Raw genomic sequence first — 23182 nt, 5'->3', positions numbered from 1 at the left:
AGGGCTTCTCCATGCATGGTGACTGCTGGGCGGTCCCCAAGAGGACAAAGAAAGGCTCCGGGACATAGCCAACTCAGACTCAGGGGGCGGGACAATAATTACAGTCTACACAGTAGCCACACTTTTCATCTTCCCGCAAACACCGACCCAGGCTCAAAAATCTACTCTTCTGCCATTAAAACCTAGTGAAAGTGACACTGCTGGATTGAAATTCTCTAGAATTGCACACCTAAACCTTTCAGTTGCACCACCCTCAAGTTTCTCTACGGAAAGATACTGTGGAACTTGCCCTATTGTGATTGTCAAAGACATTAATAACCCTCCTGAAAGAAATGCTGCATTAGAAATTATGCTGAATAGTTATCACCACAAGTCATTTTCAAGATGATTATAAATTCAGCACTGCCAATACACAACGCCACGAAAGGAAGTGCTAGAGTTTTTTTTTTTGTTTGTTTTTTGTCAAAGGGATTTAAGAGTTGAATGTTAGAAGGTGCACCAAGAGGAAATATGGGTGAAGCTTTTTTTAAAAAAAATTTTTTTCACGTTTATTTATTTTTTTGGGACAGAGAGAGACAGAGCATGAACGGGGGAGGGGCAGAGAGAGAGAGGGAGACACAGAATGGGAAACAGGCTCCAGGCTCTGAGCCATCAGCCCAGAGCCTGACGCGGGGCTCGAACTCACGGACCGCGAGATCGTGACCTGAGCTGAAGTCGGACGCTTAACCGACTGCGCCACCCAGGCGCCCCTGAAGCTTTTTTTTTAAATAATATTTAGGTGAAGATCTTTTTAAGCACGACTCACAGGCAGAAACCACAGATGAAAAGAGTGGCAGCTTTGCTTATATACAAATTCAAGAGACCTGTATAATAAAGAAATATATCACTTTAAAAAAAGAATAAAAAGAATAAGCACTTATAGTCCTTACTAAGCACCAAGTACTATTGAAAGTACTTTGCGTATTTCAGTTCATTTGATCTTAATGGCCCTATGAGATAGATATTATTATTTCCCCTATTTTTAGGTGAGCAAACTAAGGCACAGAATGGTTGTATAAGATACCAAGGTCAAGCGGTAAGTAACATAGCCGGGATTTGAATCCAAACAGTGTTGGCTCCAAGGTGTACGTTCTGAATTACGAGGCTCTACAGAAAACCTGGAAAACATGAGCAAAATAAATATGAAAAAGGCTTCATGCCATTGATATGTTAAGGACTCTTACAAATAAAAAAGAAACAGAAAAATATACCATTTTCTAGGGACAAGGGCTATGAACAAACAATTCACAAAAAGGAAATGTAAATGGCCTATAAAATATGAAAAATGTTCATCCTCACTAGGCATCATAAGAACTCTAACGAGATACCATTGGTCTCCTAGCCAGTTTAGCAAAGACAAAAGAACGATAATACCCATGGACATTATCTCCTTGGTGGTAGAAAGATAAATTGTTAAAATATTCCTGGAGGATAGTTTTGATATAGGTATACCATTTAACCACTCAAATATGCATACAATTTGAACCAACAATTTGGTTACTTCTAGTAACTTTCCCAAAGACATAATCAGACAGGCAGATGCAGGTTAAAGAAAATTATTATTGCACTGTTTATAATATTTATTAAAATACAATGAAAATGGAAAATTGATTAAATATGCTATGATACCTCTATATATGGATAATTATTTCACTTTTATTTTCGAGTTTATTTATTTATTTTGAGAAAGAGAGAGACAGAGAGAGAGGCAGAGAGAGAGAGAGAGAGAGAGAGAGAGAGAGAAAGAATCCCAAGCAGGCTCTGGCTATTAGCATGGAGCCCGACACAGGGCTCAGTCTCATGAATTGTGAGATCATGACGTGAGCCCAAATGAAGAGTCAGACGCTTAACAGACTGAGCCACCCAGGCACCCCTAAAAAAGATGACATGTATTTCCATTACCTGACATGGAAAGACAGTCATGAGATACTGTTAAGGAAAACAGTAGGTTTACCAAACTGTTGAAACAGAATAATCCTATTTTTACAATCTGTGTATACATAGGGTCATGGAGGATTTTTTTTTAATCCTTATAATGTCATACTTTAGCCTGTGTAGAACTCTTAACACATCACTTCTATAATTATGAAAAAGCCAATGACCTTATTTCTAGAAGTTTAGAGCACTGAAACTTCCCAAGCCCTAAAGCGATTCCCTTTAGAACAGCTACAGACAAGAAGACTTTCCTGTTCCTCATCTCAGTGAACACCTATGTGACTGATTTTGCTAGAAGCACAAGGACAACATTTACTGTTACACAGTAAGGGCTATTTGATCCTCAGAATGACCCAGCGGTCAGTGCCCCATGGCCTCCAACACCACATTCCTTGCCTGGTCTGCTTTCCAATCCCCAGTCATCTGAGAGCTGAAAATAATGACAGAGATGGCAAATCACAGCTCCCCAGAGCTCATCAGCCAATCCAAGTCAAGGGGAAAAAAGCAGCCCGCTAATAAATACTCGCAAATGGGTTTGAGGAGAGAGGATGAGAGCTCAGGAAAACTCACTTCATAAGTGCAGGCAATTAACAGTCACTGCATCGCGGGCCTTCTTAAGCAAAGCTGTCACATGCTCCGAGCCAGGGACAGTCAGAAGCTGCAGAATGTCCTCACCTGCTGACTGATGAAAATGACTGACGCCGGGGCGCCAGCTGAAAAATCAATTATTCACATCTACTAGGCAGCTACCCCCTACACAGCAGCAGCGGCAGGTCACAGGAAGGAGAGACTGCTGTGCTTTGTTGTTAACATGCGCTATCCATCTCGCTGGCCTTGGAGCTCAACAACAGCAAAATCGATAGGCGGCTTCAAACTAAGAAACAGACTAGCTGGGCGCCCCCTGCATTCCAAGCACCTGGACATCTCCTAACAACTCTGCCACAAATGACAAGGGAAGAGTCCTCATGTCACCACCATCATTTTCCATACTCTGCCTTTCCTATTTCCCACACTAAGGAGGAGAGCCCAACGTTTTGTGTATTCCTAGTGATCAGGACACCTTCCCTGAGAATGGGGATTCACTCTCAAAGGCTCCTCGGCTGTGCGTCATGCTACTCATCACTTGCCTTATGCCCTGGTGGCCCAAAAAGCTCTCTTCCCATAGGTGTACTTGTCTTCTGAAAGAGCAGAACCTAGTAAGATCAGGCTCGGAAAACTCACTGCAGTATTTGCCAAGCATTGTGAAAGAAAGAAAACATAAACGGGTTTTGCCAAATCATTTCTGTCTAAAATACATTTTAAGAAAATATTCACGTGTATGGTTCTAATGTCTGCCACTCTTGAAAAACAAAAGTTAACACAACTGTGGGGATGCAAAATGATAGACACTGTGGGAGACAGTTGGGCAGTTTCTTATAAAGCGGGGTATATACTGATCATCTGACCCAGCAATCCCACTCCGGTTGAAATGGAAATTTATGCTCACACAAAAACCTGTGCATGACTACTTTACAGCAGCTTTACTCAGAATATCCCCAAACTGGAAACAAGTACAATTTCCCTCCCCGGGAGATGGGGAATGGGTAGTAAACACACTGCGGTACATAAATAGAAAGGAACATGGGTCAGTAACAAAATGTAACAAACCACCAAGATAGGCGAAAACGTGGATGACTCCCAGCAGTCTTCTCCTAAGTGAAAGAAGCCAGACACTCAAAAGCCACATACTGTATGAATCCATTTATAATGACATCCTGGATAAGGCCAGAGTGTGAGACCAGAAACCCGATCTGTGCTTGACAGGGGTTGCAGGTGCAGGGAGGGGCTAACTACAAATGGGCAGCTGGATGGAATTATCTGGAGCGATGGAATTGTTTTTATATCTCAATTGTGAAGGGGGTTATATGACTGCATGTATTTGTCAAAACTCACAGAGGGGAGTCAAAACTCATACCGCAAGGGTGAATTTTACTATATGTAAATGGGGCCTTAAACATAAAAAATTTAGGTAGGAAAAAGAACTGCACGAATCCCTCTACAGTGGTAAACCACTCTGTCTCTCATCCCAGTGCATCTGCCCACTGTTTCACCATCCTCGCGTGTGCCACACTGTCTTCTTTTACATCCAGGCTAGATGTGCAATGCAGTTTGGAGCCAGAGCAAACAGAACGCCCCAGAGCGGATTCTTTCTTGCAAGGCTTTAGTACCATGGACAGAAGTACTACCCAGGGCCGACCCAGATAAAAATGCATTTATGGCTTATGAAGCCTCAAAACCTTTCCTTCGAGAGCTTCCTAAAAAAGAACAAACAGGCAGCGATGTCACACACATACCAAAAAATCAGGAGTCCTGGGAGGAGTTTTACCATTTACATGGTGGTCTTCAAAAAGTTAGTTCACATTTATATCTGCCAAGGTCTCCGCAGGGAAAAAAAAGTCAAGTTAGGTAGCTCAAGAGACTTCCAAAAGCATTGAAAGGTAAAGGCTATCAGTCAGAAGTGTTTGAACACCCAGACTTTAACAATAATGTGAAGCTGTTTCTGCCCTATCCTGAAGATACAAGAGGAAGAAGTGATGGCATCAGAGGGACCTAGTGAGATATGAAGCCGTGAAAAGGGGACTTTACTTGAAGGAGCTGTCATCATGAAAGAATGACCCAAAGCCAGTATCACAACTCAAAACTTTGGAAACATCATTTCTCTCCTCTATCTTCCTACTGGGGTCTCTCATTGGGTAAACCCAACAGGCCAACTGGAAAGGGAGCTTAAGTGATATAGGCCTTGGTGGTCGGCTTCTAGGACCCAGGGCAGGGCAGAGAGGGATAGACAATGGATCCGAGAAGAAGTGGAATAGAGAGAAAAAAACTAAGAACAACAAGGACCATGTTATTTAGTAAAGTTATGGAGTTTGACCACGTCTAAAGCCTTGGATGTGTAAACAGTCTATGAATCTACCTGACAGTCAACTTTGGAAGTCCCCCTCCCCATTCCCTAGGAATCACACCTTCACACAGAATAATTCAAATTTCCTGAAAAATGCAATTACCTTCAGCCATTGGGCTAAAACCTGTTTTCCATCCGACTGAATTAAATTTTACCTAATGGTAGATGGTCAATATCCTTAGTCAAGCAGAACCTCTTTAGAAAAATTCTCAGTTGCCTATCAAACCTTTGACCAACATACTTGAAAGGAATAAGTATAGGACTAGATTCTGACTTTTTCCCACTCAAGAGTTAAAGATCCTAGAGCTTTGTTCTCGCAGATGGTGCCACCATCTGGTAGGGCTTCCTTCCCCACTCCACCATCTCAGACATTACATACCTCACTCTACCAACTCATATATTATATGAATATAATATAGACATAAAGCAGAAATAGTCTGAAAACCTCTGGTTTTTTAAATTCAGTTTTTATTCTGGATGTAATGTATGTCGATTCTGACTCCATAACTCAATTAGGTGTATGAGTCCATATATATACACAAATATACATATACACACACATATATATACATATACATATGTATATATATACACATACATATACATATATATGTGTGTATATAGAGAGAGAGAGAGAGACTTTCTTTTCTTTTTTCTTTTCCCTTTCCTCTTTCTTTCTTTCTCTTTTCTTTCTTTCTTCTTGAATTTATATAAAGTTCCAGAACTGAAACACAAACTACACGGAAAACTGGGTCACGTGAAGATAAACATGGTCTGTTCTCAGTCCTTAGAGTACTGCTTAGGACTTACGTGTGATGAGACCTGCTTTACTTGGATATTTTTTTCACAATCTCCCAAGTGACACTCTTCATTCTTCCCTTAAACCCAGAAAACTTTGTTTCATATCCCTGTATGTTTCTGGCTGCAGAGGGAATAAAAACAACTCCGCGCATGAGAAAGAGAACTATACAGGGAGGCGAGCCACGAACAAACAGCCTTAAGCAACACAGCCTCTGTTGTGCTCGAAAGTCCACCAACGGCATCCAGCAAGGCACTGGTGCTGCCAGCCAACAGATCATCAGCCCGCAGCTCCCTCACTGAGCTCCCAGGGGTGGCGGTGTCCAGGCTGCTTCTTGAGCGGACGTAAGCAGTACTGAGGCTACTCCTCTGTCAAAACCCTAACGCTCTTCATCCATCAGGCGTTGCGTTGTTGGACTGATGCCTGGGAGTAATAACGTATTAGGCGGGTCACCCGGGGCTCCCGAATTGAAAGGAAGGGGCTAAGCAGCGTGCACGCGGGCTGCTGACACCTTTCCAATGTGGGGTCTTCGTCCAATTCAAAGACTGCCAGAATCTATTTCCAGGAAATACAGTCAGACAACCAGTGGCTGGTTTGAGCCACCTCATTTTCTGAACAGTTCTGTACAGAGCGGCTGACCACCTGGCTAATTTGCCTCACAGTGCGAAGGTGGAGGCCCTCTGGCACTCTTCAAAGGGCTGCGGTGAGCACATTCTCAGTATCACACAAGACTAAATGCAGCTCTCTCTCTCCAAGGCCTGAGGCAAAAGTGCAAAGCAGACTCTTCACGGGAGTCTTTCCTTCCTTTCTAAATCACTTTTCCTTTCACCTCTTCCCCATCCTGCTCTTATGCAAACCCATTCCTTTTCTTCCATTTCCTGTCCTCTTAATGATCTATGACTCTCCAAAGCCCCAATCTTCAGGACACCCAGCAGTGGTTATCTTTCCCCCCAAAAGTCCCTCGATCCAAAATCACTTCTCCCTCACTAGTACCCCATCAGATACACATGATGGAGAACTTAAGACTCTCTAGAGATCTGTGGATTTTGAGGTAGAAATTGTTAAACCCCAATAACATCACTCTCAAAGAAAATAACGAGAATACGGGCTTCTCCATTTTCAATTGACTTTGCCTCCCTCAGTTGTCCAGAGGGAAGACAGTGGAGGGGGTGGGGAACTCTCCACCATTTCAGACCTCCTTTCCCTAAAGGAGAATTAATTTCCTGTCTGGCCTCCTCCAGGAGGAAAGTATAAATGAAACGACACCTATCTCTCCCATGGAAGCCATCATTCGCTTTATGATACCCCATTTCTACCTTGTAAATAAGGTTTCAGAGAGGTCGTTAAATCTATTTTAACAATGTGTATTAAATTATCCTTTTCAGAAATAAGTTTATCATATGTGTGTCACAGATCCTTAACTTCCAAATTTATGTCACTAATAATAATTTTAAATTACTGTTTTTTAATTAACCTCTCTAACTTTGGGGATCCTATGTTTTCCTCATAATTATCCTACTTTCAGTTTGATTCCATGTGACCTGTCTTAGTACGTTTTTAGAAGTAAATGGGGTATAAGTAAATGTCAATACAAATATATTTTAATTTTTTAATGTTTATTTTTGAGAGAGAGAGACAGAGACAGAGCATGAGTGGGAGAGGGGCAGAGAGAGAAGGAGACACAGAATCTGAAAGCAGGCTCCAGGCTCTGAGCTGTCAGCACAGAGCCAGATGCGGGGCTCGAACCCACGAACTGTGAGATCATGACCTGAGCTGAAGGCAGATGCTTAACCGGCTCAGCCACCCGGGTGCCCCAATACTAAAATATTTTAAATACCTCTACAGATGATAAATATAATTGTCCTGATTCTAGCAACCAGCATAGTCACATGCTCAGGCAGGGGTAAGATACTAACTCCTAAGCTGTAAGAGGACCCAGGGCTAACAAAGCTAGTAAGATGTTGGCAACTTACTCCACAGAATTGGACTCACCGGCTATTGAAACAACTCACACACATGAAGCAGAATGACCTCCAGAGAGCTTCTTTCCCAGACTAAACTGTCAACTCTCTTCCTTGAAAGACGTCTCCATCTAAAGTAGTATCTTGACTTCCCAACTGACTCCACCTGGCTCCTATGGACAGTATCTGAATGCAGGAAGACCATCACAGATAATTTCTTGTTGTGTTGGGTGCTTTCGGAAAGAGGGAGCAAGATTGGCAAACAGCAACTGAAAAATCCATTAAATAAATCTGTCAACAAAATGCAGAATAAGCTGGAAAAATAATGAGACCATTGCTGAATGAGGCAGATGGCTTGGCAACCGTAAAAGACTAACGTCAAACAAACACTCATTTGAGTCTTCATCTTGCTTCACTAAATTAGTATGTGAATTCAAACATTTGTCTTTCGATATTTCTTTCGCAATGATGGGAACCATGTGAGTAAAGACCACTAGCAGGAGGAGGAGGAAATGCTAGCCAAAGAAAATGGCACTTGTAAGTCACGCTGACACTAAGCCTTATGGGGGTATAATAGAAACTATTGGAGACCTTCCATCTATACCTCAAAGGCCTAAGGACACATGTGAGTTCTTCCCTCATGTGTAATTATCCATAATTATTGCCCCAAGTTTTTCAAACTTTGCCACCACACTCTTTTGCATTGCAGTAGAATCCTTGCCATGCTATTGGTGAACTGATCTTCGGTGATACATGTCCTCACAAACAGGAAAGATAGATGCTTACCCTCCATGGAAGTGCATAGAGGGGTGGGGATTGAGGGGAGAAAATCTCTTAAGAACCTCATACACAAAATGAGGGATATAGCCTTATTAAAAAACACAGGCTTCAAAGAGTTTGTACTTAGGAATATCAGATCATGGCCACCAACCGCGCAAACACTATATGGAAGATGTGTGTGTGTATGCAGATGTATGTGTGTCCCCTAACACTGACTTTGATTTTCTATGCAAAAAATAAAAAATTCAACACACTGAATATTTATAAGAGACCATAAAAGAAAATTAGTAGTTAAAAAAGGAAGCCCCTACAAAGGAGAGAATTTGCCATTCATTCTGGAAAAGTCCATGATGATCTCTCTTTTAAATGATTCACTATGAAAATAAAAGAAGTTCAAAATGCATCAACAGAATATTTAAGTGGGATTAAAGGCAAAATAAAATTTTTAAAAATGGCTTTAATAAAAAAAATGATGAAATCTGAAATCTTGCCATTTGCAATGACATGGATGGAGTTAGGGGGCATGACGCTAAGCGAGGTAAGTCAGTCAGAGAAAGGCAAATACCATATGATTTCATTCATATGTGGAACTGAAGAAACAAAACAAATAAGCAAAGGGGGAAAAAGAAACAGACTCTTAACTACAGAGAACACACCGATGGTTACCAGAGGGGAGCGTGGAGGGAGACGGGTGAAATAGGTGATGGGCATTAAGGAGAGCACTTGTTGTGATGAGCAGTGGGTGATGTACGGAAGTGCTGAATCACTATACTGTACAGCTGAATATAACACTGTATGTTAACTACACTGTAATTAAAATTAAAACTTAAAAAAAAACAAAAAAATAAACGGTTTTATTCTCTTTTCAGGGCTGTCAGTCCAAAGTATTCTTGTGGTACTGGGAAAAGAATGACCTCTCTAGTCATCTTACAGAACTCTTAATCCTAAAGAGAAGAAAAACAATGCTTCGTAAGCATAAAATACTAACACATGATGGGAGGCCGTCTTCGGTGAAAAAGTACTTCCTGTTAGACAAGGACTGAAATTCTTCTAAAAGAGAGAAAGGCATTACAGCTTTTCTTCCCAGGGTCCAAGCAGACTCTGTGTGCTAAAACCTAGGAGAGACAACTTCAACGACTCAGCCAAGTGTGTATGGTCTGAGAGGAAAAACTACCTAGAAGGAAATACACGAAAATGTTAATCTATAGCAAATGCCCTTGGGTAGTCCACGGAGAGGACTTATCAACTTTCTGCAGTTTCCATATTTTTTACAATGAGCACATACTAAGTTTATAATCAGAAAAAAGATTTTGCACATCTTCAAAATGTCAAGATAAACTATAGAGATAAATTCTTTACATCGCTTTCCCTCTTTACCAGGTAGGTAAATGAGGCGAGCTTTCACCCTGAGCCTCTCCCGTGAAGCACTTTTTCCAGTGTCACTGAAACTGTTGCTTCTCATCCTTTGAAAACCCATATGATGTGTCAAACCAAGAAGTTGTTTCCCCATTTTAACTTTAAAAGTGTCTGAAATATCCTTTGCACATAGAGTTATTAGTCAAAGCCTACAATTACAACCGGCTTCTTGCGTTAGCTCGATTTCATAGGGAACCCGGAACCGATAAAGGAGGAGTTAATAGATAAAAGGTTTCTCCTCTAGATACCAATTGTGTTACATCGATTACAATGTGAAATTCAAGAGTATGGAAATTCACTTGACAGCCTCTAAATAAGACAGCATGAACAAGAGTAATCTAATATATACTAATTTCAGTGGAGAAAATAAATGTTTGTGGGAGGGGGGAGTTTAAAGTGGCATTTAAATGTAAGTACTATTGTAAGTATTATTTCATTGTAAGTCCCCACTGTGCTTCATACAATGCTCAGCGCACAGTGAACAGTCAAGTGGTTGAGTAGGAAGAACACTGGTTAAAAGTCAAGAGGTCTAGATTCTCGCCCTAGCTTCACCACCATGTAATTAGCTAAGTTTTAATCCAGCGTTTTATCCATTCCCTCATCAGTAAAATAGGAATTGAGTCTACCTCACCTGCCTCAGAGGCCTGGGTGAAGATATTGAGAGAATGAATGCGAACGAGCATCTTATTGACATAACACATTTTTCAGTTGGCTAATTTACCCCTTGTCTATAATCCTAATATGCAGACACCGATATCGGATTGCATCTCATTATCACCAAATTTCCCCAAGGTCCAACACAAGCAAATTCTACCTCCTTCTAGAAATAAATTTCAGGACATGAAATGGTAAAATCAACGATATTTGAAGGGTTGCTCTCTAAGTTATGTGAAATTCCTATTAATATAACAAAAAAAAAAAATCCCTCTTCTCAGAATCAAGCCAGAGTCCTTCAGTGTTTTGACAACTGACACACACTGAAAAGTGAGCAAGAGCTTTGTTTCTTCTACGAGACCCCCACAACAGAAAGATCCAGCCCTTCCCTCACCTTACAGAAGAGTGGGGCTGGAAAATCCTAAATACTTCATTTTCATTTCTCCCTGGAGTGACAAAAGGACAGTGGAAAGACCTACAGACTGATGGTCAAGTTAGGCCAGTGGTGCCAAAGCCTTGAACATGCTCAGAATGGAACAAACCACACAAAGCTGGTTCACTTCACACTACGGCTCAGCAAACTTTTTCTGTAAAGAGGCAGAGAACAAATATTGAAGGCCAAGTGGCAACTGTCTCAACTGTTTAACTCTGTTACTGAAGTGTGACAGCAGCCACAGGCAAAACATAAAGAAATATGTTCCAGTAAAACCTTATTTGTGGATGAAGTTTGAGTTTCATGTAATTTCCAGATACTATGAAAACTTTACTATTTTACAAAAAAATATGCTTCGTTTGATTTCTTCACTCATTTATAAACATTAAAGCCATGCTTAGCTTGCAAGCTGCAGTGAAACAGGCCACACGCTGGATTTGGGCCACAGACTGTAGCTTGCTTCCCTGTTTTAGACAAACAATTAGCATGCATTTAGGCCAGCCTCCCCAGAAACAGATCCTAAGACAAGAATTAGGGTATAAGTAATTTATTAAGAAAAAGCTGCCATAGGAAACCAGTCAAGGAGAGGAGAGAGCAAGAAACAGGGAAGGAAAAGAAACTGTGATAGCCCTCGAGATGGTTCCCAATGGTTCCCACCTCCTGGCATGCATACCCTTGTACAGTCCTCTCCCGTAGTGTACCAGGGATGGTTTCTATGTGCAACAGAACACAAGAGAGGTGACGGTGTATCATTTCCAAGATTAAGGTATAAAAGACTGCCACCTTGGTCCTGCGTGCACTCTCACTCGCTCTCTCGCTCTCACTAGCTCTGAAAGGATCCAGCTGCCATGTCTTGAGGCACTAAGCAGCCCTGCATAAAGGCACACTTGAGGCAAGGGCTTGAGGTCTCCAGCCAATAGCCACGTGAACGACCCCCGAAGCAGACTCTCCAGCTTCAGATGACCACATTCCCAGCTGACAGCTCAACTACAACTCCATGAGACCCAAAGCCAAAAGCACCAGCTCAGCCATTCTCAGATTCCCACCCCTCAGAAACTGTGTATCAAAACATTACTGTTGTTTTCAGCTGCTGAGTCATTGCAGTAATCGATCACATAGTCATTGGAATTCCAAGGCCAAACAAGGAGGTGGTCTCCAGCAGGTTCCAGAGAGTCACATCAGCCTGATCCTGCAGGGGGACTCTGGGGCCCAAGTTCCTCCTGAGTTACCCTGACCAGAGAGGTAAGGGAGCCTGTGTATTCAAACTCTAGCCCCCACAAGCTGAGAGCCACCCCAGGGAACACAAATTCCCAGGCAGTTCTCTCTCTCTACATGTGAGCGGCAAAATTGGGGGCAGGCTGCAGAGAACGAGCCACAGGGGCTGGTAGTTGGAGGTTAAAGGTTTAAAAGAGTTTTCTTTGCATCTGGATATAGCACTGACATTATCCACTATAGGCCATTTTCTTGAAACTGAGATACAACTGACATATGATATTTGTGAGTTTAGGTGTGTGACATGTTGATTTGACACATTTATATACCGCAATACGATTACCACCGTGGCGTTAACTAACAACTCTATCACATCACACAATGATCATTTCTTCTTTGTGCTGGGAACGATTAAGATCTAGCCTCTTGGTACCTTTGAAATTTATATTATAGTATCGTTGTCTATGATCACTATGCTGTGTATTAGCTCTCCAGGACTTATTTATTTACTGGTTGCAAGTCTGTATGCTTAAACAACATCTCCTCACTTCCTCTACCCCACCCCCAGCCCCTGGTGACTACCACTCTACCTCTGTTTCAATGAGTTCGGCTTTTTTAGATTCCACACATGAGTGTGAGATCATACAGTACTTGTCTTCCTCTGTCTGATTTATCTCATTTACCATAATGTACTATAGGATGTTTTTATGCATCTGTCAAATGTACAGACACGTGTGTAAAGCTGAATTTGAGTGTAAATGAATTAACTTACCAACAAGGCTCAGGATTCCAATTTCGCATTCCATACATGTCCCAAAGACAAGTTGAACATTAAGAATGCTCACCAGGAAAATCAGATATTGCTGCCTTTAGATAACCTAGCATGAAGACAGTCAATAAAATCACTTTGCCAGTTACAGATGTTAAGATAAATGATGAAAACCAGTCTGAAGCGCTTGGCAATGCCACAGAGATCAACTTCCCCAGGTGCATACAGTGTTCTAGCATCTAAATTCCTAAGTAAACTTAGTTCAGTATTACAAAGTTTATGATAAATTCTTCAACAGATCAAATAACTCTTCGACTAAGTACCTGTTCCCCAACCGATACTAAAACTTCTACATCTACCTTGGTATTTTTTAAAGGAAAACTGAAATAGCCCTTGTCTCTAGATCTTAAATATCCTTCTTCATCTCTGCAAGTTACCCCACTTGTTAAGAAACTCAAACTGGACCAACAGAGTCAGCACAAGTGCACTCTTGCTAAGCATTGATTCTACCAGAGCCTGGCTTTTTGGGCCACAAGGGCAACGTAAAGACAGCATGGACCGAACACAGGGTCGAACAGCCGAGCCACAACACTGCCAGGACATGACCCTGGGAGGTCAAAACTTAGGTCCCCAGGATTCTGCAAAATGTAAAGGGCATGCGGAAGCATCAGGACCAATGCCAGTTCACATAGGCCCCTTGAAGGTCCCGAAGCATCACACACATACACATACTGTACCAGTCATTTTTTGTTTGCTTTCAGATCCCTTTCTTGTACTTCCCTGCTGTGTTCCAGATCACAGAGAGGCAGAGCCCTGCAGGCAACCGGCTTTTCTGGCTTAGTTCAGCCAATGGCAGGCACAGGCAAAGGCTGGAGGGCAGGAGAAACAAAATATCCGGAGTACTTCTGCCCCACTGTCTTTTTCCTGCAGGGCAAAACTGTGTGTTCAGGGCTCCCATTCCCCCGGAAAACCCTTCCCTCGTAGCTCCTGCCAGGAGATGGGAGCTTCTCAGAGACCCTGAGGATCACACTAATTACACAAAGCTTTTCAGACAAACTCACTTCACTGCTTTTGGCTGAAGTCTCCATGGTCTGCTTTGTTGGCCTCCTGGAGGCCACAGCTTCCTGACCTTCGTTCTCACTTTCTCAATACTCATCTAAGCTCTTATTCCTAGATTAAACCACTTTATTCCCAAATTATTTAGAATAGCTCTGTTTTATTGACCAACGCCAGACTAATACACCATCTAAGTGTATTTTAAGGGCCACTGCATCAAAATCTAGCCAGTGTGCCATCTGAAATTTGTACGACATCCCATCTTCTCTCAAAGTAACTAACATATCGAACCATCAACTGTGAATTGTCCAGTTCAATATCGTTCCAACCCTTTATTGCTTTTCTTCTTTTACTATAAAGTCAGGACAGCTGAAAACTCATCTTCTCAGACTCTCTCACCTCTAGCAGTGACCCTGGGACTCAGTCCCATGCAGTGAAACACAAGGAAAAGTCAAGTGGGGCTTCTTTCCAACTTTCTTCTTCCACTTGTCTGGATCTTTGGTAGTGCTCAAAGTAAAACAGCCATTGGTTATGAGGGTGCTACCAGAGGACAGGAAGAATTACCTTCCTTGATGGTATTCTTCTCAAGCTGTTTCCTCTCACACTCCTGAAGCATCAGACAAATAATCCCATTAATTGTTAAACCACTGTTTGTCAGCTCTTCTGGGATTTTCTGCCAAATGCAATCTCTAACTGATACAATTTGTATAGAGAAGAAATTGTGCTTTTTAAAAAAAAGAAATCAGATTAGCTTAAATTTACTGAGTCTCAAAATACACTCCCTGCTGGGTAAAAGCTGTGTGTGTCTTCTCATTTCTCCATTGTAATCATTATTTAGAACAATGCGTCTTTACCAAGCATGAAAATAACTTTCTTTGCAGTTGGAGTTTACAAAAGAGGCATGTTGCTAGTAAAGTCAACTGAAAATTTAATTATATTCTAACGTACACCAGAAAAAGTTACTATTTAAAGTAACCTGTTGGTGAACATTTTTACAATGGAAACGCTATTTTAATTTATCTTAAATCCAAATATTCAAGTATCAGACTAGCTTAATGTGGCACCGGAGTATAGGACTCTATTTTATAGGCTTTCATGTGGAGCTAAGAATTGCGTAGAAATATATTTTCTTTAGAAAAGGGTATCACACAGGTCAGTATACATGGAGGTGTCCAGAGTCTATAGAGTAAATGCTCCCATCTGAGAGGCTTCTCAAGCTAAGGAGCAGATGTCATGCTGCTGGATGCCCCCAACTGCCATCAGGGAGTATCAATTTCTCCTTCCCCTTTGGTTCTGCCATCCCAGTGAATGCAGCACACTGAACAGGTTCAGACGGTGGAGCCAGGCACCCTGCTGTTGGTATCTCAGAAAGAATTCTTCCTTATTTCTCCATCTCCCATTCCTTTATCTCTCTTCTTGATAAGCCAGCAAGCTGCTTCTCAATAACATCTCTTATACAGAAGACTTTGCCCAAATAATACACGTCCTGTCTCACTGAAAGGAAGTTCTTCTCCACCAGGCCTTGCAGGAGAAAAGAGAAAAGAAGGAAAAACAAAAGCAAAAGAATACAGCGATTTCCCCTCATACAACACTCTGGCGCGGTGCCTAGTGTTTTACACTCGGCCCACTGCCAAATTTTTTAGCTAGTCTTAAGTCCACACTCTTTGACTCATTACTTTAGGCATCATATCATTCATTCTCAAATAAATCTTGCTTAAAATGCTACATCGACCAACTTCAGTTTATTCAGAAGCTTTCTGCAGCTCTCTGTGATCTACCACACCAAACTTCAACTCTTCTATCTGGTCTTTAAAGCTCTTAATGGTATTTATTCATCCCTCTGCCCTACCCACATTTATTTCCTAGGCCAGCCAAATATCAAATCATCTCTCTTGCATTATTTTATATGCTTTGGCTTACAAATAAAAAAAGAAAATCCACACCGTTCCATTGGCTTTCTTAAGTGAAGAAGTCTAGAGAGACAGAAATTAGAAGATTTATTCAGTGTCTTCACAACATCATCAGGTACCCTAGTTTCTTCCTCTCCTCTCTAAAATCCCAAACCCAAAAGCCCACCCTCATCAGAGAGCCTGTCCTCAGGATCACACTCCTCTGCTCAAGACATCACACACAGCAATGACCAGGGCAAGAAGAGAAGGCATTTCTGCCTCTTGTTCTCTTCTAGACAAGTAGAGCTTTCCCAGAAGTCCCCAAAATGTCCCTTCATGACTCCCTAGCTACTGTATCACATATCTATATCCAAACTTGGCAAGAGAAGAGGGACCACCAGGGCTGTATAAAGGAACAAAAAGACCTGGAAAAAGAAACTGGGTCTTCTGGCCTGGAAAAAGAGGGAATGGCTGTGGAAAAGTCAACCACAACATTTGCAGTATCTCACCTTGTTCTTATCCCTATAGATCACCCTCATTCCAATGTTTGTGCCTTTGTCCTTGATTTCAACAACTTATGCCTTCTCTCTTCCTTTCTGTCTAGACAAATGTTTTCCATTCTTAAAGATCACAGAGATGTAAGAAAGAAACACTGACACTGAAAGATCAAACATCTGAAGGCACATAACCAAAAAAAGGCCAAACTGGGGTTAAAACCCAGAACTTTCTAACCCCAGATCATGTGTGCCCCCTTCTACCCTCTAAGACCCACCTCCTCTGTAAAATCTCCAGTTGTCCTATCATTTTCTCAATTTTGTTTCAAGATAGCAACTTGATGCTAAGCAGTTAACTTCTTTCTCTCCCAAATTCCTACTATGATAATCAAAGAAATAGAAAATATGAGAAAATCTGTATCAATCCTGGGAAACATGAAAGGGTGGCATGTTATGCAGATGGGACTGGGTTAAGGAAAGGATTTATCAGTGGGCCAATATATGGGAAATAATGGATACAATTTCGCAGAAGCTCCCAAAGTCAGAGCAGCTCTAAATGGGAAAAGGTAAACTATGGACTACACGAGAACTAGAAAACCCAAGCATTTCCAGAAGTATGCAAGTAGCTGTATGTGGGGCAGAGAGAAACCAGTGGACATCACTATCAGGCTCAGCTTGGATAGACAAAGGGGCTGAGAAAAGCAAGGGCACTGTGCTAAAAGAATGTTAACAAGGACAAGTGATCTTGGAAGAAGTGGGTCAGGACCCACCATTTGCTACAAAAAACATGGAAGAGAAAACACTTGGCCTAGCAGTTTGCTTTTCTTTTAGAGTTCCAAGACCCAATTCCAATTTGGGGGGGGGGGGGGGGTTGCGCCTACATAATACCAAGCAAATCTCAAACACCAGCAGAGGGTCTGAGAATTCAATTCAATTCTGACACTAGCATCAGATTCCACTGGTCAAGTGTTCAATCCTTGACTGCCCACCATCTCCCACTTCAGATGCCAGTTACAAACCCCAGGTTGTTACCTGTGTTACTGACCAACCTTCTACAGATTGGAGGTTCCAGTGACCTCCTCAGGTTCAATTAATTTGCTAGAACAGCTCACAGAACTAAGGGAAATGCTTACATTTACCAGTTTTTTAAAGGCTAAGATAAAGGATACCATTCAATAGCCAGATGAAGCCAGATGCACAGGGCAAGGTCCCGAACAAAGAACATCTGTCCTCACAGAGCTTGGAGCCCAGCTCAGTGGCACATAAAAATGTTTATGTAAAACTCTCTCAAAAAAGGACCAAAAAGCTGTCCTCTTGAATTTTTATGGAGGCTTCGTTACACGGTCATGATTGATCAGGTCACTGGCTGTTTCAACCTCCAGCCTCTATCCCCTCCACAAAAGTGGTTAGACAAAGGACTGGTCCTCCTACTAACCAGCCTCCACCTTGGGTGGGGTCTAAAAATCAGTTTCATTAATCATAAAACACTTACTTTACCTTCATGGCTCTGGAGCATTTTCAGGAACTGTGGATAAAGACCAAACATATCTGAGAAGTATATTTTGGTCATCTGAATGACCAAATATACATTTCTTATACATCATTATATTGCAGCTTCCTTGCCCCATGTCTGTCTCCTTTATTCCCTCCAGTAAAATTAAATCCCTATTTATCAAAGGAAAACAATAGAAAATATAAACTTTTCTTTGTGTCTTAGATTAAAACATTACACTGGGACACACATGTCAATCCCAATAATTGTTAAGCATAGATATCAGGAAGAACAAATGGAAAAATCTTACTGGATGAAGAGTCAAGAGGCCAAAATATAAAGACCCTACAAGGATTTGGAACAAAAAAGTTTTAAGGAACCTCTTATAAAAAGTAAAGGAGAATAATATAAAAATCTATCTTTTGGATTTATATTAAAATTGGAAATGCCATTTCATTTCTAAAAACAGAACCACCTAAGGTCAAGGAAGATTGCTTTCTGATGAAAATAAAATATACTGGAGCTAGATGGACTACTGCAGAGAACTAAACTAGAGAATTAGAATGAGTTTGAAAAATTTCCCCCAAAGTCAGAGGAAATTGATAAAAAGATATATGTCATGGGAAAATGTAGGAGACATGAAGGATAAATCTAGGAGACTACCACGTCTTAACTGTAAACCAGATGTCAGCTGGCCTTCTTGCTCCTTGGGGATCGAGGTGTAATTGGTTTGGGCCTTGCTATTTCTATGACCCAGGAAAGTCCAATGCAATCCCTTCCTTTTCTGTTCACTAGAGGTTTAAGCTCCCAGTGTCCCTGTGGCCCCAATTTCCATATTTTGTCTCTAATTCTTGCCATATAAACCTGGACTCAACCCCTTAACCAGCTCCACCAGAATTCCACCCAGTATTAGATTAGTACACAGTTGACCCTTGAACATGCAGGGCTTAGGGCTACCAACCTGCCTCAGAGTTGAAAATCCATGTATAACTTTTGACTCCCCAAAAACTCAACTACTAACAGCCTACTACTGACCAGAAAGCTTACTGATAACACATTTTGTATATGTATTATATGCTGTATTCTTAAAATAAGACCCTTTTCTTAAAATTTTCACTATTTCTAGGTGTGTGTCTCATCTGTAAATTTTTTTCAAATGGCTACAAATCTTCAAAAAATTGTTCAATATGCTTATTGAAAAAATCCATATATAAGTGGACCTGTGCCGTTCAAATCCATCTTGTTCAAGGGTCAACTGTACTTGAGACTCATGATCGTTTGCCTTTTCAGTGTTTCCTATCCTTTTTTCTTTTTTTTTTTTTAATTTTTTTTCAACGTTTATTTATTTTTGGGACAGAGAGAGACAGAGCATGAACGGGGGAGGGGCAGAGAGAGAGGGAGACACAGAATCGGAAACAGGCTCCAGGCTCTGAGCCATCAGCCCAGAGCCTGACGCAGGGCTCGAACTCACGGACCGCGAGATCGTGACCTGGCTGAAGTCGGACGCTTAACCGACTGCGCCACCCAGGCGCCCCTCCTACCCTTTTTTCTTTCTCTCATCTCTGTTCCTCATCCTCTTCTAAGAAAATTTCCCTCATTCATTCATTCATTCATTCATTCGTTACATATCCATTATGCTGGCAATACAAGACAGACAAGTCCCTGCCTTCATGGAACTTACATTCCAGTGGAAGATAGAGAAGACAAGTAACAAATATAAAATATCAGATAATGTGTTAGCTGTACAGGGCTGCCATAACAAATTGCCACAAACTAGATAGCTTAAAAACAACAGAAATTTATCCTCTCACAGTTCTGGAGGCCAGAAGTCTGAAATCAAGATTTCGGCTAGGCCACGCTCCTTCTGAAGTCTCTAAGGAAGAACCCTTCCTTACCTCTTCTAGCTGTTGGTAGTGGTCAGCAATCCTTCCCATTCCTTGCCTTGTGGCAATATAACCACAATCTCTGCCTCTGCCTTCACATGGCTTTCTTCCCTGTATGTCTCTTCTGTGTCTCTGTAGCACTCTCTCTTTATGAGAACATCACTCATTGGATTTAGGGCCCACCCTCATCTAGTACAACTTCATCTTAATTTGATCACATCTGCAAAGGTGCTATTTCCAAATAAGGTCATATTCATGGGTACCAGAGGTTAGGACTTTGTTATGGGCTGAATTGTGTCCCCCGCCCCACAATTCTTATGTTGAAGTCCTAACCCCCTCGTACCTCAGAATGTGAATGTATTTGGAGAGAGTGCCTTTAAAGAGGCAATTAAGGTTAAATGAGGTTACTGGGGTGGGCCCTAATCCAGTATGACCTGTGTCCTTATGAGAAGAGGGGACAGGATACAGACACGTGCGGAAGGAAGACCATGGGAAGAAAGAGGAAGAAGAGAGCCATTTACAAGCCAAGGAGAGACTCCTCAGAAGAAACTAACTTTGCCTACATCTTGAAGTTTGACTTCCAGCCAAACTGTTGTTTAAGCCCCCCAGTGTATGGTATTTGTTACAGCAGGTCCTAGCAAATTAACATAGATTTCAAGATATCTTTTGGGGGGGACACAATTTAACCCACAAGAGGTAGTGATACATGTTACGAAAACAAATAAAGGAGTAATCGAGTGAGAAAGAGGGGTGGGTAGTGGAATTCAGTTCTCTCTATCTCTAATCACAAACTTGCTTACCCCAAACTATCAAGGTGTGTAGCAAAACAAAGAGCTGTTTCTGTAACTGGATCTACTTTCCTCGGAAGAGGATTAGAAAAAAAATAGCTAATCGCTTCTCGGCCTTTTGGCTAAGATCAAGTGTAGAAAAAAATAGCTCAAAGTTCTGTTAAATTGCATGAACAATGATTCAGCACTGTCAGACAGTGTGCCAAACTTTAACTGCATGATCTCACTTGATCCTTATAAAAACCCTATACATTGAGTACTGTTATTTTCTCCATTTACAGATGGGCAAACAGAGGCTTACGCGAGTCAAATGGCTTGCCCAAGTCCAAATAGCTAGAACCTATATCCTCTAACCCCAAAGTCCCCTTCTCAACCACTATTTATAGGTTAAAAAGGAGGGCTTGTTCTATAGAACTTCTTTGGGGGTCAATAATTTCTTTGAAATGTAAGAGTTCTGTGCAACTGCACACCAGATATATGTATGACTTACCACATTTCTCCCTGTTTTCTGTTTTCAAATATGAAAGTAACTAATGGAAACACTTAGTGTTACATTAAAAATCAATTTCTTTTAGCCATGAGAAAGACCCAATGACCCATGTATTCTCAAAGGCAAAGTCAGGCCTCCTCCAAAGCGAAGCTCTTTTTCAGACACTTTGCCTCCCGTGACACACATCCTCACCATACGCTGAACTCACTGGGGAGCTACCAGTGCGGGCAGATACCTTCAAAGAAGGAATTTCAGTAATCAACCCCACGTCCCCCAAAATACATTTACTAAGCAGCTCAGAATGAAACAGAAACCCTAAAAATGCAGTTAGCCTAGGGGATTTTCAGCTGATTGTATTACTGTGTTGCTGAAGAGGACTAAGGCAGACGAGGAGACACTAAAATCCCCAGCTTAGCAGGTGCTCTTTAGGAAACACAAAGCTGGGTCTTCTCAAGGAATACAGTCACCGCAGAAACAAGACAAAACAGAAATCCTATACCAAAGACCTGGAAAATGCTCCCAGCACCATGAAAAATAAGAGTCATAATTAAAACAAAGGGAAGGGGAAATGCAGGCGGAGGAACTCCCGCTGTGAGTGATGGAGCACCAGTCACAGTTTCAAACTGGAGACTGGGAGGAGGGACCTCCATTCCCAATCCTTCCCACTGAGTAACATTCATAGCTATTACTTTCTTGCTGTTTGTAGCAAGCCTTTATAGATGTCTTGAGAATACATCCAATATAGAAAAGGGCCTGGTGTTTTGGCTTTCTTACTGCTAAGCTATTGATATTTTAGGAGAGTAATTGAACCTCCCAGTACTAACTTGTTTTCTCCATGAACTAGTATCCCCTGAAGATAAGTGAGTTTGCAGGGCATACACGAAAGTAACCATAAATCCAGTGCCGAAATGGCATTTGTGCTTATCAGCCTTTGAGGGGGAAGGAGGCAGCCTAGCTGTAAAGCATTTCCTCCGGTTTAAATTTGTCCTGGCCTCATCTTACACACATACGCACATCTTGCAATTTGGCATTTTTTAAGAACGAGGACAAAAAAGCAGATTTATTTTTGCAAACTAACAAGTGATATTTCTCCAAGAGAACTGCCATGATCTGTTTGCCTGCACTAAAAAGTTGCTTTCATCCCACACAGTCCAGCTGTTATTTTCAGGTTGCTGAAATAATGAGCAACATTAAATAAGAGAGTCGAAATCAGTCACCAAGACTCACAGCCACATTTGGTCCCATACAAAGAGCCTTACTGGGAATGACAGTGCTCCTCTTGGCCAGTGCCCCCCCCCCTCCTAGCACCTACAACAGCCCCCTTGCAGCACTATCAGGCTGTTAAGGCAGCTGGGAACAGCAGGGATGGGTGTCCCCCACCCCCAGCACTTACCACACATAGAGAAGAATAAGTCTTGTTTTTCCTAAGTTTATTATTTATTTTGAGAGAGAAAGAGAGCACAAGCAGGGAAGGGGCAGAGAGAGAAAGACAGAGAGAGAGAGAGAGAGAGAGAGAGAGAGAGAGAGTGTGTGTCCCAAGCAGGCTCTGCACCATCAGCATAGAGCCTCATGTGGGGCTCGATCTCTCGAACCATGACATCATGACCTGAGCTGAGATCAAGCGTCGGATGCTTAACTGACTGAGCCACCCAGGCACCCCAAGAAGAATAAATCTTTTTGTTGTTATTAATGTTTATTTATTTTTGAGAGAGAGAGAGCGCGCAAGGGGGAAGGGCAGAGAGAGATAGAGCCACAGAATCTGAAGCAGGCTCCAGGCTCCGAGCTATCAGCACACAGCCCGATGCGGGGTTGAACTCACGAACCGCGAGATCATGACCTGAGCCGCAGTCAGACGCTCAACCAACTGAGCCACCCAAGCCCCCAGAGAGAAGAATAAATCTTAATCTGTCATCTCTCTGATATTTTCCTTCCTGCCTCTGCGGCCAAGTGGCCAGTACCTAAGTTAATGAAACGGCACTTGTAACAGACCACACCTCTCCTCCAGACAGGTGCCACCCTCCTTCTAGCCACGTGATCAATTCTCTTAAGACAGTCAGCTCACTGCAGTCATTCAGCAACCTTACCTCAAGTGCCTATTATGTGACAGGCCACGTGCTATAGGTTATAGGTTAGGGCTAACCATGTTATCAT

The sequence above is a fragment of the Felis catus genome, chromosome X (assembly GCF_018350175.1).
Source record: "Felis catus isolate Fca126 chromosome X, F.catus_Fca126_mat1.0, whole genome shotgun sequence".
Classification (NCBI taxonomy): domain Eukaryota; kingdom Metazoa; phylum Chordata; class Mammalia; order Carnivora; family Felidae; genus Felis; species Felis catus.
The sequence above is the reverse complement of the archived record's forward strand: the minus strand, read 5'-3'. Positions refer to the sequence as shown.